Source organism: Giraffa tippelskirchi, chromosome 5 (assembly GCF_054371585.1).
Source record: "Giraffa tippelskirchi isolate mGirTip1 chromosome 5, T2T-mGirTip1v1.2.pri, whole genome shotgun sequence".
NCBI classification, from domain to species: Eukaryota; Metazoa; Chordata; class Mammalia; order Artiodactyla; family Giraffidae; genus Giraffa; species Giraffa tippelskirchi.
This window is the reverse complement of record NC_137279.1, coordinates 46,933,710-46,950,103: the sequence shown is the minus strand read 5'-3', so window position 1 is coordinate 46,950,103 and position 16,394 is coordinate 46,933,710. Positions and strand designations below refer to the sequence as shown.

Below are 16,394 nucleotides of genomic sequence, written 5' to 3'. Positions count from 1 at the left end.
CTTTATCTACTTTTCTACTTCTTCCAATAGTACTGATTCAGAAAGTTATCGGGGCTTCCCTGGTGGCTCAGTGTAAAGAATTCACCTGCAATATAGGAAACACTGGAAACTCTGGTTCACTCCCTGAGTCAGGAAGATCTCCTGGAGGAAGAAATGGCAACCCATTCCAGTATCCTTGCCTGGGAAATCCCATGGACAGAGGAGCCTGGCGGGGTACAATCCATAGGTGGCAAAGAGTGGGACACGACTGAACACATGCGCACACACAGAGAAAGTTATCATGTAGATCTTCTCAGAAAGTGTTTTTTCAATACTATGATAAGAATACTAAAATGTTCATATCATGGGCCTTTGTCCTGTAAGCTTAAACATCTCAGTCTCAAGAGTTTCCATGTCACATCCTTGTTCTCATACAGATGAGCCATGCAAGACCCACCAGGAAGACAGGAAACGGCTCTGCTGCTCAGGGTCTGAAGTGGGAGGCATGGAACCAGAGGACCTTTTAACTCAAGGATTCAAAATGACCTATTTGAGCCTCAAAAAATATAAATACGTATTAGACCAACGTTGGTAACTGGAGCCCAGGACTCAACATCTCCTGAGTGAATGACCAGGGGCTGGGTGAAGTGGATGAGGGAGAAAAGTGAGACTGCACTTGGCCTCCGGTGCTTTCTCCTCCTACCCCACCTGCACAGGGCCACAGCAACACCCGATTACACCGCGAGGAGCTGTCAGCGCAGCCCCGCCTGCTACTAATACATGCATGCAAGGGAAGCAGAGAGATATTTTTAAAGGTGGAATCAAGAGCTAGTCAGGATAATATACCTCTGCTAAGTTGCTGCTGCTAAGTCGCTTCAGTCGTGTCTGACTCTGTGCGACCCCATAGACAGCAGCCCACCAGGCTAAGCCGTCCCTGGGATTCTCCAGGCAAGAACACTGGAGTGGGTTGCCATTTCCTTCTCCAATATACCTCTACTTCCTCCAATAATACAACACTTACTCCTTATTTCTGGATTACTGTTCAGTGAAACACAGTTCATCTAATTCATAGCTACGCAAGTAACCAATATTAAGAAGCATTTTTCCAGATACCTGGATGGACTCCTGTCTGGCTCCTCCCTGCTCTCCCACAGCATGGCATCTGTGTTTCTGCCCTGGCACTGACCCCAGTCTGACCTACGTCAGACTATGCCTCACTGGGAAGTACAGGGAGCTTTGCCTCACTCATCTGTACTTCCCAGCCCCTGACACCTGGCATATTGTGAGTGTCTCAAAACACTGAGTAAAAGGAAATACTGACTTAAATCTATTCTTCGACAGAACTGTCTTTCTCTTCCAGGATCAGGGAGTGACAAGATGATTAGTGATCTCTGTCATAGGTTAAGCTGATGAAGTTACTCATCACTTATCTTATCAACAGTTAGTGTTAAAAAGGAGGTTGTTTAAAGGAGGAAACAATGCTAACACAGGTTGCAAATCTAGTTAGTGGGATCCTTGTGACCCTTGTAGTGGTTATGGACACTGAGATCAGGGTCAGTGATGGGGGGCGGGGGGAGCAGGCGGCAAGATTCTTCTGCATTGTGGGTGGTCGGGGTCTAGTTTCCTCATAGTCGCAACCCCAGCTGGCATCAGGAGCCCCCTGAGCCCACCACCCGTAGTCAGGGTCATAGAGCCTGCCTATTATCAAGGACACAGGAGTCACTCAGTGCCAATGTAAGAACACAACTGTCTGAACCCCCCCAACACACACACACACACACACACACACACACACACACACACACGTGCAGGTCAAGGAGAGCCACTTAGAACAGCCCATCACTCCTCACCGACCTTCTACACCAAGTCACACTGACAGGCAAAGCCGTACTTTAGCTGTCTAAAGTACTGTGCTTTGTATCCCCAGGAATTAGTATGGTAAGATGTCTGCCTCAAAAAATGTTTGCTGGGGGGCCTCCCTGGTAGATCAGTGGTAGAGAATCTGCCTACCAGTTCAGGAGACATGGGTTCGATCCCTCATCTGGGAAGATCCCACATGCCTTGGAGCAAGTAAGCCCATAAGCCACAACTATCGAGCCTGGGAACCACAGCTACTGAGTCCACATGTCACAACGACTGGAGCTGGCATGCCCCAGAGCCTGTGCTCCACAACAAGAGAAGCCACCATGATGACAAGCCTGAACACTGCAACTAGAGAATAGCCCCTGCTCACTGCAACTAGAGAATAGCCCCTGCTCACTGCAACTAGAGAAAAGCCCACACAACACTGAGGACCCAGCACACCCCAAAATAAAAATATAAATAAATAAATATTATTTAAAAAAATGTTTGCTGGATGGATGAATAAATGTACGTGATTACAACATAGTGACGCTGCTTTTCATGTCTATGCACTGACAAGACAGAGTGGTACCGTGGAGAAGACGTGGAATCAGAGCCAGAAGACCTGGGCTCTGCAAGAATTAGTTCCTCCCACTCCTCATCCACCCAGGAAAATACATACCTTATAAAACATTTAATGAATAGTTACCGTAATTAATACATTTATACCCATTAACCTCAAATGCTGCATTATGCCGTTTACCACTGAGCCTATTATATAGTCAGAAGTTAGCAACTACTCTTAAGAGGTTGAAATGTTTGTGATTTTTAAATCTGTGACTTCCTTTTTAATTACTGTATTTTAGTTTCCATTACCTTTTCGTACAATTATTTTCTATGAATTGCTAACAAGTGATATAGAATTGACCGATTTTCATTGCAAGTCCTTTTATTTCCTTTGCCCACCCATTCTCAGATATGCAAATAAACCATAATGAGACTATGAGGGTAGAATGAGGGGAAACATACGAATAATTTATAACCTATGTAATTAAGTCTTAGAACTCTCAAGAGGATGATTGTGTGATTTAAAATAAAAATGGAAGAAGGAAAAAGAGAGAAGGGACACATGGGCAAGGTAAGGAGAATGAAGACTGGGGATTAGTAACTAAATAAGGAGAATCATCAGAATAGAACTTGCTTAATATTAAAGTCAGAAAAAAACAGAATACCCTCAAGTTTATTATTAATATAAAACTTGTTATTATGAACTTATAGAAATGCAATTTACCAAACTTATTTCAACAAATAACTACACACTGAATAAAATACTCGCTGACTAAATTTTTCAGCGTTCAGAAATGTGGGCTTCCTCCACGCAGGTGGTGTCTATTCACATTAATTTGTACCTCAGTTTCCTCATCTTTAAAATGGGCATAACGATCTCCTTACTTCAGAGGACTGTCGTGAAGCTTGAGTGAAAACATAAAAAGCAGCAAGCACAGTGCCTGGCATATGGTGAGAACTCAGTACGTGTTAGCTGTAATTATTATTCTTATTACTATGAAACTCTAGATCATTGATATGCACACACAGCTGTCAAGTTCAGAGACAATGAACTTGGTAACTTTGGAGAGAAATCATACTAGAAATGGCTGAGCACCCCAGTAGGAGAATATAAAAATGTTAAAAGCTCAGTTGTCTGTTCACAGGCTGACAAAGCTGAGAGCAGAATGAGGGGCAGGGGGAACTCTTATTGTCCTCTTTGAAAATAGAGAAACCACCCACAGTCATGAAGTATGTGGGAAGACTTCCTGGGTGATCCAGCGGTTAAATCTCTGTACTACCAATAGCAGGGGAAAGTGAAAATGTTGATCGATCAGCTGTGTCCAACTCTTTGCGACCCCATGGACTGTAACCCACCAGACTCCTCTGTCCATGGAATTCTCCAGGCAAGAATACTGGAGTGGGTTGCCATTCCCTTCTCCAGGGGATTTTCCAGACTCAGGGATCAAGCCTGGGTCTCCTACATTGCAGGCAGATTCTTTACCATCTGAGCCATCGGGGAAGCCCAACTGCAGGGAGCTCAGGTTCCATTCCTGGTTGGGGAACTAAGATCCCACAGGCTATGTGACACAGCCAAAAGATTTTTTTCTTTTTTAATGAAGTAAGTTGTAGAAGTGGGGATGGAATTAAGATTTGTGGTTCTTTGCACTCTATCATCTCCACCGCCCCCAAAGCAAAGGCCATTTCAATGGCTGAAACACTTTTGGCCCATTTTAGCCATCCAGCCACATGCTCAGCAACAAATCAGTGTAAGTCTTCCTCAATAATAAATGGATCTGGAGCCCTTTTTCTAGAATAGTAAAGCTTCTAAACTACCCTTGTTAGAGGCCGGAGCCTCCTGTTCCTCATTTTTTCCACGAAGCACCAGCTACCCTCATCTTTTCTACTCATTACATGTGGACAAGAATTTTCATTCCTCTGCTCTCTGTCCCTCTCTTACCTCCTAAGGGCTCAACAGCATGGTTGCTGCTGCTAAATGGCCAGTTTCATAAACTGTGACTTAGCACTGGATTTTAAAGTGTCTGGAGGGAATGAGCCACCTAATGAACAGCAGCGATTAATCCCTCAAAGCACCTACACCATTGAAGCATTCTATCTATCAAAAAAGCTATTTAGATGGAAAATATAATCTCTCCTTAGAGGAAAACAAAACAACTGTTGTCTTCAACAAAAACTCCAATACACAATCTTAGCTGAAATAGGTTCTGATGCATCTTGAAGCTACAGAGCGAGCCCTGGGAAATAGCCACGTTCAAGATAACTGTCATGCTATGACAGCTGGAAACTGACCTCATATACAGGAGTGCCTCAGACTTCTGAATTCACCAATTCCATCAGTTTTTTCCAGGTTTATGTGTGTTGTTCCAGGTATGTGTGTGTGTGTGTGTGTGTGTGTGTGTTTTGACTTAACATATGTCCAACATGTCAGTCATGTCCAACTCTTTGCGACCCCACAGACTGCAACCTGAAAGGCTCTTCTGTCTATGGAGATTCTCCAGGCAAGAATACTGGAGTGGGTAGCCATGCCCTTCTCCAGGAGATCTTCCCAACCCAGGGATTGAACCTGGGTCACCTATGTTGCAGGCAGATTCTTTGCCATCTGAGTCAACAGAGAAGCCTCCAGGTATATCTACCTCGCCTTTAAGTGTGTTGTTAGGCTGCGGGAAGGCAGAGAGTCATGCTCTAGGAGTAGGCAGTGCAGGTCGATTTTATAGAATCTTTCAGTATGGGATCTTATTTTGCAAGTGTGTGTGTGTGAGTGTGTGTGTTTGTGTGTGTAAATTTCATTAATCTAGTGCTTAGAACTAAAAACAAATTCAGAATAAGTGAACCTAATCCTTAAAACAATCTTAGGAGAGAGATATAAAACTGGATATTGATATTTTGTGTGGCAAAATGTCACTCAGCTTATAAGCAGGCGAGCCAGACTTTACAGGCAGACCTGGGTGCCCCATCCACTACCCCAAACCGAGTTCCATCTTCACTGGAGATCTCAGCCAACAGAATCCTTTCTAAAGCATAAGTGTTAGGGGAATTTCCTGATGGTCCAGTGGTTAAGAATCTGCCTGCCAATGCAGGGGACACAGGTTTGATCCCTGGTCTGGGAAGATCCCACATACCATGGAGCAACTAAACCTATGTGCCACAACTACTAAGCCTGCGCTCTAGAGCCTACCAGCTGCACCTACTGAGGCCATGTGCCTAGAACATGTGCTCCAAAAACAAGAGAAGCCACTGCGATGACAAACCCGAGCACCACGATGAAGAGTAGCCTCTTTCATCACAACTAGAGAAAGCCCACACAAAGCACTGAAGACCCAGCACAGCCAAAAATAAATAAATAAGTAATAAAAAAAAAAAAAATAAGAAGAAAGCATATGTGTTAGGACATTGAATTTAAACATCTACTTACACTGTTCAATAAAGACCACACTACTAACAAGGAAAGGGCCCTGTTGCCATTTATTAATCTTAGGAAATCAGTATAATTCATGATGAGAGTCCCAGTATTAGGCCTGTTCAGTCTGTCTCTCAGATGAGCTAAAACATGTCTCACTAGATGGCAGCATTGCCTCCACAGCCTTTTTTGTTGATTTTTGGCCCAGCTTTGTCTCAAGCTTTGTCCCCACTAGTGAGAAGATGTGATGTAGGGCATTCGTTTCTACACGAATGCACAGAGCAATAAAATTTGAACGTGGACTTGCAAGTCTGAGTGACCCAGAACTGCCCACAAAGATATGTTAACAGAGTGTGCTGCTGTGGGTGGCCCTCCCCAAGAAGGGGAATGTTGGACCAATCTGAGGAGTTGGTCCCTTCCCCTGGGGGACAGGGGGCATGGAAAAGGCCAGTACACAGGAAGCTCTTTGAATCTCAGCTCTAGCATGTTCGAGCTGCTGTGTGACCTTGGGTGAGTCACTTGACATTTCTGGGCCTTGGTGTATCATCTGTAACTCACAAGGGCAGCCTTCCCATCTTGCTTCCACTGGGGTCTCTAGGGACTGTTTGCTTTAACAAAAAGGGAGCCTGTCAAGAACAGGCTAATGGGTTCAATCTTTCCACTGATACAGATCCTCACAGCCTGAGCCACAGGGACCAAGGGAAACCAGGCTTGCTAAAGTGACGGAAACTGTTAGACTGGCTCAGATGTGTCATGGAATTAGAAAGCTCCTGGTCACAGCCTTGAATATAAGACAGGTCTGCTGCTATGCTTGCTTTTCACGTGGTACCTGTTTTCTCCCCAGAATCTCAGTCCTTCCTGGGCACTCAGATAAGCTATTGAAAGAGTATATTAACTCTTTGTGGCCACTGGTGCAGCAGCAATGCACTAAGTGATCTTCAGAGTCCTAAAAATGGTGACTAATATGCTTCCTAAACACCTAAATTACTCCCTGGGAGTGACTTAGGCATATGAAATATATGACTCATTAACTAATCTTCACAAATACCTCTATAAGATAGAGGCATGCTAATTTGTCACGCTAAAGACAGTAAATTCTCAATTTAAAATTAATTAGGTGTGTGCCTGGGGTGGGGTAGGCAAGGAGCAGAACTGAAATCTCCAAGTTATTGAAGATTTCAAATTATGTAGTAATTTCAAAAGAAAGATATATTTGACAAATAAAGATACAAGCAGATAATAAGAAAGCTAGAATATTACATTTTATTAGACGTGTAAACTAAGGAAAGCAAGAATGAGCGACCTGAGGACTATTTAAAAATGCTCGTGCAACAGGAGTCATGAGTCAGGACTGAATAAATAACCTCATATTTCAAATTAACTTCAGAATAATGAGATTTTACTCTTTTGGATTATTTCAAATGCCACCCCTCTACTATTCTGTAGAATTTTAAATTATTCATGTTTATACACTGTCGCCCCTCCTCCTTTTTTAAAAAAGGTCTTCAAAAATGGAGAAAAATGGGTCCATGAGCCTTTCAATATTTTATCAATTTACTACTAACGGTAGGATGAGATCAACCTATTTAGAATGTGACCTTCTCTTGTAAGATGTGGTGCACATACGGAAAGCTGGTTTCTGGTCATACGTGGAGGTGACTGACATTGTCCGAGCTGGGTGACATTTATTTCATGAGCTTGATACCATTTTATGGTTTGGGTCTTGTTTTTTCACCCACTACTGGCTTTTACATTGGAAAAGAGGACCCTGCTTCCATGCAGTCTTGAGTCCGGGGAACCTGAGTTGACTGAGGGTAAGATGGCCCTCAAATTTCCAGTCCCTTCACCGAGGTCTCACCATGTGTCTGACATGATGCTAAGTGTTCGACATACATCATTTCGTATAATCACCATAACAGTGCTGCAACTGGCCACTTTGCAGAGGAGAAAATACAGACACGAAAGAGTAAGAAGCCTGCTCAAGGTCACACTGTAAGCAAGGAAGCTGGACTTTTATTTCCGGTGCATGAACAGCAAATCTAGCGTGACCCAACATCTAGTCCCTCATTGTTTGAGACTTGGATAAAATCACTGATGAGCAGCAGTCTCAGACTCCCCCCTCCCCAGAATCTGTTTCCTTTGTCATTTTAAAAAAGCAGCAGCCATTGCTCACTGTGGACCTGTGGATGGTGGGTGTTCCTGAGTTCCTTTCCTCAGCTCGACAAAGAAACCCAGTGTTTTGCCCAAGTAAACCAGGGCTGGGAGGATGGCCCAAATGGGAGAGGAGAGGAGATGCTGTCTAGAACAAAGATAACTGTGAAAAGGGGTCCCCATCCAGGGCATCCTCTCTCTGCCATGACTTCACCTCCCTCGTGCAGCCATCCTCAGCTCTGCCCTCCACCCCGGCCTGGCCTGGGGGAGCTGGACGAGAGGGTGGGCCACATTCCCACCACTTCTCACCTCCCGCCCACCCAAAGGACTCAGGGGGAGAATAAGAAACACTTTTAAGTAGCACAGTGCCTTACTCACTATTTTTAGCCTCTTTCTGGATCCTAGAAATATTGCTGAAGGAAAAAAAATAAAAACCCACAAACCATTCCACCAACTTAACCCCAGTGATCAGCTTGGTTAGTAGGAAAGGAATGGAAACTTCCTGCCCTGGTCAATTAGGCCCTCAGCATAAGCTGACCTACCCCAGGAAGTACTGTTTACATGTATACCTATGGCTGTAAAAGCACAGTGGACTTGAAAGATATTATATATGTAAGTTCAGAAGAGGAGGTTGCTGTTATTCCACAAAAAAACTTGTGTGAATATTTTTCATTTCGTCTGACTTGAAGTATTCTCCATCTGTACAAGGGTGTGTATGAATATGACCTCTCCCTCACTTTCTTTGTTTTGCCCCTTGTATCTTTTCTTCTTCCCTTCAATCTTCTCTACAGAATAAGAATGTGCCACTGCTGACCAGCTGTGAACATCTGCACCTCCTCCTTTCTCAGAAGTGGGATCAGCAAGGAACAAGCATGGGTTGCTCACCTCCTCAATGCTACCTTCATCTTTCACCTGTCTGGCTGGCATTTATCTATCTGTAGTCAGAGGAACAGTGACCCCAAATTCATGTCCACCCCAAGCCTCAGCATGTGACCTTACCTGGACACAGGGTCTTTGCAGATGTAATTAGTTGAGGGTTGGAATGACATCATGCTGGATTAAAGCGGGTCCTAAATTCAACAACCAGTGTCCTTATAATAAGAGGAAAGTGACAGATGGAGGAGAAAGCCACATGAAGACAGAGGCAGAGACTCCAGTGATGCGGCCAGAAGCCAAAGAATGCCTGCTGGAAGAGACAAGGAAGAATTCTCCCACAGACTCTTCAGAGGGAGCACAGCCCTGCCAACACACCTTCAAGTCTCCAGAACCATGAGACAATAAATTTTTGTTATTTTAAACCACTTAGTTTGTAGTAATTTCACTATGGCAGCCCTAGGAAACAGGATCTACTGTCTGTCTATCATCTATCTATCTGTCTATCTATCTATCTACGTTGTTCTCTTCCCTATACTTATTACACTGCTGCTGCTGCTGCTGCTGCTAAGTCACTTCAGTCATGTCCGACTCTGTGCGACCCCATAGATGGCAGCCCACCAGGCTCCCCCGTCCCTGGGATTCTCCAAGCAAGAACACTGGAGTGAGTTGCCATTTCCTTCTCCAATGCACGAAAGTGAAAAGTAAAAGTGAAGCCGCTCAGTCATGTCTGACTCTTCCTGACCCCATGGACTGCAGCCTACCAGGCTCCTCCGTCCATGGGATTTTCCAGGCAAGAGTACTGGAGTGGGGTGCCATCGCCTTCTCCAACTTATTACACTATTGCCAGATAAATGGTTCTTTAAAGCTGGGGTTCTTTGCCCTGGCAATTCAAACCAAAGCCTGGGTCCCACCTGAGATATTCTGATTTCATTGGTCTGAACTGTGGCTTAGGCACCAGTATTTTTCTTTAAAGCCCACAAGTGATTCTAGTTGAGAACTGCTGTCAACAAGGAAATCTTTCCATTTTCCTGCTCTAAAATCTCCAGTGGTTGTCTTCTGCCTACCGAATTAAAAGAAAAGCATAGCAGCTAACAACTTCTGCTCAACAGTTGGCAAGGTGCTTTCACATTCATGTGAACCCTCAAAACACCAGATGACATAAGACTGAATACTGGGGCCGTTCTGTGAAACCCCTTCAATCAGGACAACAGACACGACAGAGAAGATGGGCTTCCTTCTACAGATTTTCCTGCCAAGTCTCTCCTCACCCTCCCACTCCCCAGCTTGGAATGTTTTCTGCAGTTTCAACAGTATGAGATACTTACATAATGGTAATTACTAGCTTCTGATGGAGAGGGCTGTGGCGTGCTTGTTATTATGATGCTATAACAATAGGGAAATCTGAGACAATTGAAAACCAACTGTGCAGTATGAGTAACCTCTCATTCTGTGGAGGCACCCAAATGAAATAATCTGACTTGCTAATGCACTGTCTGATCCACCGGGTAATGTAGTTTGTTGTGTGGGATGAAAAGCCCATGTTCCTGGCCATCCTGCAGGTTTCCACAGCAACTCCTTGGTCCGTATACCTCATTAACTTCTCCTACCAAGCTTCACAGCTACCCAGTGCTTACCAGGTGTATTAGTTTCCTATTCCTGAAGCAAATTACTGAACATTTAGCAGCATAAAGCAGCACGCACATCCATTCTTTATTCCATCAAGTCCAGGGTGTCAGACATCTAAAATGGGCTAGACGGGCTGCTTCTTTCCACAGACTCTAGGGGAGAATCTGATTCCTTGATTTTTCCAGCTTTTTAGAAGTTGCTTTCACTGCTTGGCTTGTGACCCCTTCCTCCATCTTCAAAGCCAGCGAAGTTGCACCTTCTCTCTTCTGACCTCTACTTCCATCCTTACATCTTCTCTTTCTGATTCTGTTCCTCCTGTCTCCCTTTTACAAGGACTCTTAGGATTACACTGGAACCACCCAGATAATCCAGGATGATCTCCCCATCTTAAGATCCTTAACTTTATTGTATCTGCAGAACCTCTTTTATTTTGTAAGGTAGCATATCTTTAGGTTTCAGGGATCAGGACATGAACATCTTTGAAGGACCCCTTCCAGTCTACTGGGCTTCCCTGATAGCACTGGTGGTAAAGAACCTGTCAGGCAATGCAGGAGATATAAGAGACAAGTGTTCAATCCCTGGCCGGGAAGATCCCCTGGAGGAGGGCATGGCAACCCACTCCAGTACTCTTTCCTGGAGTATCCCATGAACAGAGAAGCCTGGCAGGCTACAATACATAGGATTGCAAAGGATCGGACATGACTGAAGTGACTTAGCACACACACACTAATTCAGCCTACCACCCAAGTAAATGACTAGGTAAAAAATATTTTTGAAATTTATTGGTGAAGTGTAAGTGTTCCCTTCAGCCCATGGCCCTGCCCATTCTCATAAGAGGTGATGACTCTTTCAGAATTTCACTCTGAGCACCATATTCTTGAGAAATGCTCTGTCCGTGACAGAAGATACAAACTGATCCCTTTTCTTGTGCTCAGGTTTGTCAAAATGCATAAAGATAAATAACAGTCTTTTGGCCATCTATAAACAGGAGAAAACAAAAACTCATAATGTCGAATGATCTTTCTGATGTCATAATTTATCAAATTGCAACACTTTATGTTATTGGCCGAGCTGGACAGAGCAGCAGCAAATTGGCACTAGGGCTGGCCCAAGAAAGGCATTTTGTGTATTTCAGGAACAGGTGTCTGAGCTCGGCAGGGCTGCAAAGAACGTGAATGGGAATCCTTCACTCCTGACACACGGCAAACACCTGCCCTGCTCCTTTGTGAAAAGTGGCTCAGTGAGGAAGGAACATGTGTGCACCTCATCCCCCAAGGCAACAGCTCTACTCTCCATGTGCTTCTGGGTTCCACCGATCCATCACAGTCAAAGCCTCTGAGCACTGGAGCACGAGTGAGCCTCAGAGTCCACCCTCCTCTTCCAAGGGCACCTGGAAGTCCTCTATAAAAGCATCAGCATCAAGTCTTCCCAGAGCTTCTGACTTCAGAAGACCAAGGCCTGGATACCACCAAGATCCCACAGTTTGGCAAGCTTGGAGCTGCTTTCAGGTTGGTGCTACTATTGCCTCGCTCTTGCCTGTATCTTCAAATACAAAGTCCAATAATGCCTCTGCAAGAACACTGGAAAGGGTTGCCATTTCCTTCTCCAGGGGATCTTCCAGACCCAGGGATCGAACCTGGGTCTCTTGCATTGCTGGCAGATCCTTTACCATCTGAGACACCAGGGAAGCCCAGGCCTCTGCTTACTATATACAATTAACTCCTAAAGATATGAGACAATCCCACATGACTTCAGCCAGAGTTCAGTCTGGAATTATTCCTAACATTGATTCTAATGGATGTTTTTGGAGAAAGCAGGATAACTTTTATCAAACACATCCTCAAATTAAGGAACGCACATTGAATACCTCATCACATTGAGGATTCATCATGGATTTATCACTTATGTATTAATATAACATATTCCTAAATTTTCTTGACAACTTCAATTTATCAAAGTCCCATAAAATAAGACTCTTCAACCCTTTCAAATGTCCCTATTTTGAGTGTGACATCAAAAAACCACCTGGACTACTTTCATTGCACCCAAGGATTTACTGACTATCATTAAGATACTTCAGGTTAAAGATTAGCTTGGAGCCAATTAACTGGTGGTTTCCACCCAAAACCTTGTGGTCTGGATAGGCCTTCTACCCTGGAATTTTTTCCTAAATTTAAGGCCAGTCAGGAGAAACAACTTTAGTGTTTCCTTGAGACTGGAACTTTCCCTAATGAGTAGCCCTTTTTTTATATATGTTAGTTGCTGTCAGAGACACTAGAATAAATAAATCTATGTTCTCAAGAAACAAAAGACATCAAACAGAATTAGGAAACTCTACCCAAAAGAAACTTCAAATCTCTCGGCCTTGGTTTCTAGACAGCTGATATTGGTATCCCTGTGTTATAGTTTATAAAATATGTTCATACTTTAAAAAAAAATTGTTCTCTTGCAAGGTAGGGATTTCATTCATAAGGAAAGAGACTAAAATATTAAGCTACTAAAACAAGATTCAACAGTTGGTGGAGCCATGCTCTTGAACTAGGCAGAAGCATCTCTAAATCTCCCACCGTGGTACAAAAGGCAATTACTATCCTACAGAAGTGGATTCTAACACAAACATTCTGTGATTAGAGTATTATGTGTAAAGTCTTTCCTGTAAGTATTTCCTGTAATAAATGTAAATTGGGAAAAAGCAGTTGCCATTCAAAAGAGGTATATAATTAATCTGTGGTGAACTACAAGAAATTAATCCAGATATGTTTTCTCAAAGCTAAAACTCGTGATAAAATGAAAGTTCTAGAGCATTGCACTGACTGTGTTAAATGTCTGTAAGTTAATAAAAGAACATCTTTCTTTGAAACAGTCCACCTTATCAACTTCTGTGAAATCAACTTGCTATGATATTTAATGAAAAAAATTATCTGCAGTTTGTTTGCCATTTTTATATAATCTCAATGCTTCCTAAATTACTATTTTTCTTACCTGTCTGGATAGATTCTTATTTATCTGCAATGTTTATAGGTTCCCACTCTTTCTGGAGGTAGTTGAGAAACATGAAGGATCTAGCAAAAGAGAATCAAGAAATCTTCCTACTGCAGCCTTTGAAGATTCTGTGTCCCTTGGGACTTGTGATTAAAGAATCCGCCTGCAAATGGTCGGGAAGATCCCCTGGAGAAGGGAATGGCAACTCACTCCAGTATTCTGGCCTGGAGAATCCCATGGACAGAGGAGCTTGGTGGGCTACAGTCCATGGCGTTGCAAAGAGTTGGACACAACTGAGCGACTAACAGTTTCATATTTTTGCTTTCACACACACACACAGTGCTGTGGGAAAAAGGGAACCTGAGGGGCCTGAGGGACACTTCTCTCTCCCACACAGAGGTTTTACTCGCTCACTGCTGCAAAGCCCGTCCTCATTCTTGTCATCCCCCTGTACTTAAATGGCAGAACAGCGTCCTCTTCTCCCTTGCTTCTACAGGCTCCAGGTTTGCTGGTGTGGAGCGGCGCCCTCGGCAGCAACAAAGTCTAGATAGATACTTCTCTGCCCAGAGAACGGCCTTGGCACTAAGCCAGAGGACCATCTGCTCTGTGGGGAGGGAAGTGGGAGTAAGGGTGAGCAGGAAAAGTGAGGTCAGCTTTCAGAGCAGTCAACCATCTCTGGCAAGCTGGCCAGACTGTGAACTGCAGAATATTTACTGCAGGGAGATGTCCATAAGAGGAGCCATGCAGTCTAGCCAGACCCAGAGCCCCCACCCCAGGGCATTAGGATAACATAGTCATGCAGGGGGACATTGGTTCACCAGGCACCAAATCTCTTTATCCCAGAGAGATTTCCTCTGATCCCTTTAACTATTGCTCACGGGAAATGCAGAAATTAGTCTGTTCTGAGTTGGAAAGAAGCAATTGAATGTATCCAGGACGATCTCAAATTGGTAGCTGCGTGAATCACCTTTGTGCCTGCCTTTGGCCAACACACCCTTGCCCCATGGGCTGGACTTCAAGCCCTTCTGCAGGCTCTTAGAGCACACTGGGCATCTGTCTATCCTTGCAAGCACCTCCCTGGATTATAACACATAGTTCCCCTGCCTTTTCCACTAAGGACCACAGGACAGGAGCCTGGGTTTCCAGCCCATGGCAGGAGCCCCAACCAACACACAGCATAGTGTCTGGCACTTGGGAGAGCTTATAGACACTTGTTATTGTACAGGAAATTCCTTTTCCTCTAAGGTGGAGCATGGGGAAGGAAGAGCAGAAAGAATTATTCCACACATTATTTTAAACGTACCAATAATCCTCAATCTTCCTTTTAAGCAGCCTATTCAGCCCCCCACCCCCTACACAGACTTTCCGCACACTCTGGATATTTTATATGAAAGCACCAGTTCCAAGTTCTTCTGTCCTCACTCACCAGTGCTGTGTAGCAGCTGAATCTTCTAACTAGCACCTGATACATGTTACAAGTGCTCTGGGGCCCTGGAAGGTGAAATGTGAGTTGTCTGTGTAACATGAGTGAGTGTGTGGCTAGCACAACCCAGGATGTGTTGAAAACATGACCTGGGTAGAAGGATGTGCACCAGAGCATTTTATTTATAGTAGTAAAAACCTAAACTTGAATAACTGATGCTTGGTTATATAAATTAGGAAATATTCATATATGGGTAGTATTTATATAATGGAATATTAGGCTACCATTAAAGATCCTATTTTAGAAAAATATATAATGGTGGGAAAATACCATGAAGTATATTAAGCAAAAAGCAGATCAGAGAACTGAACATTATCACAATTTTAGAAACTGCATGTGTATAAAATCCTGGGAGGAAATATACCCAAATGCTGTGGATTTCTATTTCTGGGTGTTGTTGCTTTTTAAAGTCTGTCTTAAACTTTTTTATGTTTTTAAAATTTTATCTTACAACAGACATGTATCACTTTTTATAATTTCTAAAACTATCTATTTTTAAACTACAAACAAAAATAAAAAGCATATTATTCAATAATGGAAAGAAGCTATTCTGTTCCTGCCCTGGATGGTTATATTCAAGCATTAGACTATGAAGTCCCACCCAGGGTGCCACTGGTTTCTCATTGTATTTTTATCCACAACCCAGAAAATTCTGTCCAAAAGTGAAGTGGCAGGCAGGCCCCTACAGGTCAAAATAGGAGGCCTTTTTTTTGGTGTACCATGTCTTAAAAGAAACCATAGCTGGAAAAGATGTTGAGAAAAGTGTTCTGGGGTAAGCTCAGAAAGTTGGAAGCAACCAGGGCAGGGAAAGCCATTCTCCTGGGCAGGGAAGACCTGGTGCTACTCTGGCACCAGCTGTGTGGCCACAGGTAATTATTCCATTTCTTTAAGCATCCTGTTTCCTCATCTGTAAGAGGAAGATCCAACATCTGTCCTGCTGACCTCACAGGCGTTTGGGGGGGTGGGGGGTGGGTATTAAATAAAATGGTGTGTGCTCTATATTTTGTAAACTATAAAGCATGATCAGGTAAACAAAAAGTTTCGCCGTTCGCCGTCCAAGATCACTAACTTATCAAGATAAAGATCCACACTCCCCACTTTCTTTCATGATATCAAGAGAAACAATCTGTACTCCCTTTTACACTCTAGAAAATTCACCAGGAATTTTATCAGCTGCATTCAACTCATTTTATGTTTCCCTGTACCTCTATCCCATGAAAGAAAAACTATGCTATGCATTCACTCAACTTGTTTTTTTTTCTCCTGGACACATGGGTAGACTGGCTTTCTCAGCCTCCCCTGAGGGAAGATGGGACCAGGAGGCTGAAATCTCAGCCCCTCCAGGCTAGGCCCCCCACCTCTCTCTGGGAGATCCTCCACCCTCTCTCTCTTTCTCCAGTTCCTGGCTGGTTGTACAAGATCTCGTGGAAGACTCTGAGACCTCTGGAAAGTGGTGACATGCTATTGATAGATGGAGGAACCTAGGACCCT

The 16,394-nt window shown here is 43.7% G+C and overlaps 1 protein-coding gene across 1 annotated transcript in view; it reads right to left on the bottom strand.

Moving 5' to 3' along the window:
* The window catches only part of KIF26B (kinesin family member 26B), a 516,204-nt gene that overhangs the window by 297,181 nt on the left and 202,629 nt on the right, over nucleotides 1-16,394 (bottom strand). The window lies entirely within an intron of this gene.